At 37.3% G+C, this 2,472-nt stretch overlaps 1 pseudogene; it reads left to right on the forward strand.

Annotated features, from left to right (window-relative positions):
• LOC140822193 (GPI mannosyltransferase 1-like) lies at positions 1-2,472 on the forward strand (annotated as a pseudogene).

The following is a 2,472-nucleotide window of genomic DNA, read 5'->3' on the forward strand; positions in this document are numbered from 1 at the left end:
ATGTCAAGTAAAGAAGCCAGGACCATCAAAGCCACCACAACCTGGAGCATCGAAACTTGCAGAGGACCACCGTGCAAGAAGTGCAATCGCCTACATTATGGACAGTGTGTGTGGGGAACTACCAAGTGCTACATATGCAAGGAAGAGGGGCACGAGGCTGCTGATTGCCCAAAGAAGAGATCACCTACTGTGGGGCGAGCTTATGTCATGCATGCCGAGGAGGCTGAAGAGGAGGCAGACACGACCTTTTATCACCGGTAACTAGTTATTTAACGTTTTTATACTATTTTTATTGCATGAAATGTTAAATTGGTTATTAGAATTAATTTGGGAATAATGATAACCTAGTGGAATTAGGTTGTATGCTCTACCAGATGAAATTAAGGAATTATTTTAGAAACCTAGCAGGAATAAGGATAACCTATTATGGTACGGGCTTGTTGTTCACCTCAGAATATATCCCATAATCTATGCATTTCCCATCATCTTATTTCTGGATCCTCGAGATTTTAGACCCGGTAAAAAACATGCCTCAGTGAACTGGAGTTCTAGAAATTCAAAATCATCTCATTACTCGAGCTACTCAAAATCATTAACTCGCAGTCTATATGGGCGTTTCTAACAAACACTATTACTTGGAAGAGAGCCATATTTGGACTAATTTCTGGATTTACTTTCTTCATCTGGACTGGGCTATGCTTGCATTTATACGAATGAGAATTCTTGCACGAGGCGCTTCTATATCATCTCACAAGAACAGACCCACGACATAATTTTTCTATATACTTCTACCACATATACCTTCACTGTGAACACGAGTTCTCCGTAACCGAAAAGCTCATTGCCTTTCTTCCTCAGTTCGCAGTGCAACTATTTCTAATATTCAGTTTCGCCCGTGATATGCCGTTCTGTTTATTTCTCCATACACTTGCATTTGTAGCATTCAACAAGGTTTATGACGATATAATATCCTAATTCTACAAAAATCACCCCTTTTATGCATAAATTATACGAGAGAATCATTATTTGATTGATTTTTATCCAGATCATGAATGCACAATACTTTGTTTGGTTCTTTTGTCTAATGCCTTTAATATTGCCATGGAGCAAGATGCAGCTTAAATGGAAAGTTTTTCCTTGCATCATTGTGAGAACCCGAATTTCCAGCATTTCAGTAGCAATGCAAAATTTCCAGCAGAAGATAATATTTCAGGAGCTGGTACTTTTCCAGCAGATTAGAATCCAGCAGCAGACAACAGATAAAATCCAGCAGCAGAAGAGCGAGATTCCAGCAGACAGTTACTAATTCAGCTTATGACTTGTAACTGAAGGATTTAACATGGAATAAAGGTTTTAATGTCAGATTATGGCCATTAATTGGGAGGCCAACAGTCAGAAGTGTGCCTATAAATAACACTCCAAATCTCTGATTGGTGTTACACAAATCCTGAGTTATCACTTGAATTTTCGAGTTAAGAGAGTGCTTATTTTCGAGCTGTAAAATCCAGTAGAGAGAGCAATCAATTCCAGTAGATTTCAACCGAAACTCTAGCAAATTATGGTAAGTGGGCTTACGTATAAATATCTTCAAATCAGTTTGATAATTCTGGTTTTAAGTATTTGTGATCTCCGATTTGAAGCACTGAAACCTAGTGAACTAATGGTAGGAATATATATTATGAACATTACTGATTACTGATTATTGGCCTCACCCCTTAGAGGAGAGAACATATAGGGGACTGATATCAGTTTAGCCATGAAATTCACGAACGTGCTCAGTGCTTACTTATTAAATTTCTGATTACTGAATACTGATTACTGAATACTGATTTTTAGTTATGAAAATAAGAATTTTGTATATTATTCGTATTACTATGAAAATGATTTCGAAAACTGGGAGTTATTCTCGTCCCTGCTTACTGAGTGACAACCATATCACTCACCCACCAAATCCATCTCAGATAAGAGCAAGGAAGAATTGTTAGAAGAAGAAGAAGAACATCAGTTCTGGGGCTGGTGAAGAAGATTGTTATTTTTCTCAGTTCTGAATTATGTAATTAGATTCCGCTGCATCTATTAAGACGGTATTATGTTTGGTTTTACATTTTTGCTGTAAAACATTTGTCATTGAGTTTGTATCAGACAATGATTATAATGAATAAAAGATTGGTTTCTGAATTTTGTACTTCTGAGGCTTGTTGTTTCGAATGTAAATTTGAGAGCAACGCCGATGTCAACCAAACCCCGTCCCAGGACGTGATAATCATTTTGTGGATTGGAGCTCAAATCCATATGCTGCTTAACCCGAATGAATGTGTTCATTCAGCTTTGGGTTGCAAGTTTGATGTTCTTGGCGACAAATACATTTGTGCTTGTCACTTTGTTGGTCACCATGTGTACCATCCAGTGTTCAAACGATTAGAGCATGAAAATTTGAGTAAAACTGTGAAATATTCTTATGAAGATTTTTGA

This window comes from Primulina eburnea, unplaced genomic scaffold (genome assembly GCF_022965805.1).
Source record: "Primulina eburnea isolate SZY01 unplaced genomic scaffold, ASM2296580v1 ctg739_ERROPOS11973397, whole genome shotgun sequence".
In the NCBI taxonomy this organism is placed as follows: Eukaryota; Viridiplantae; Streptophyta; class Magnoliopsida; order Lamiales; family Gesneriaceae; genus Primulina; species Primulina eburnea.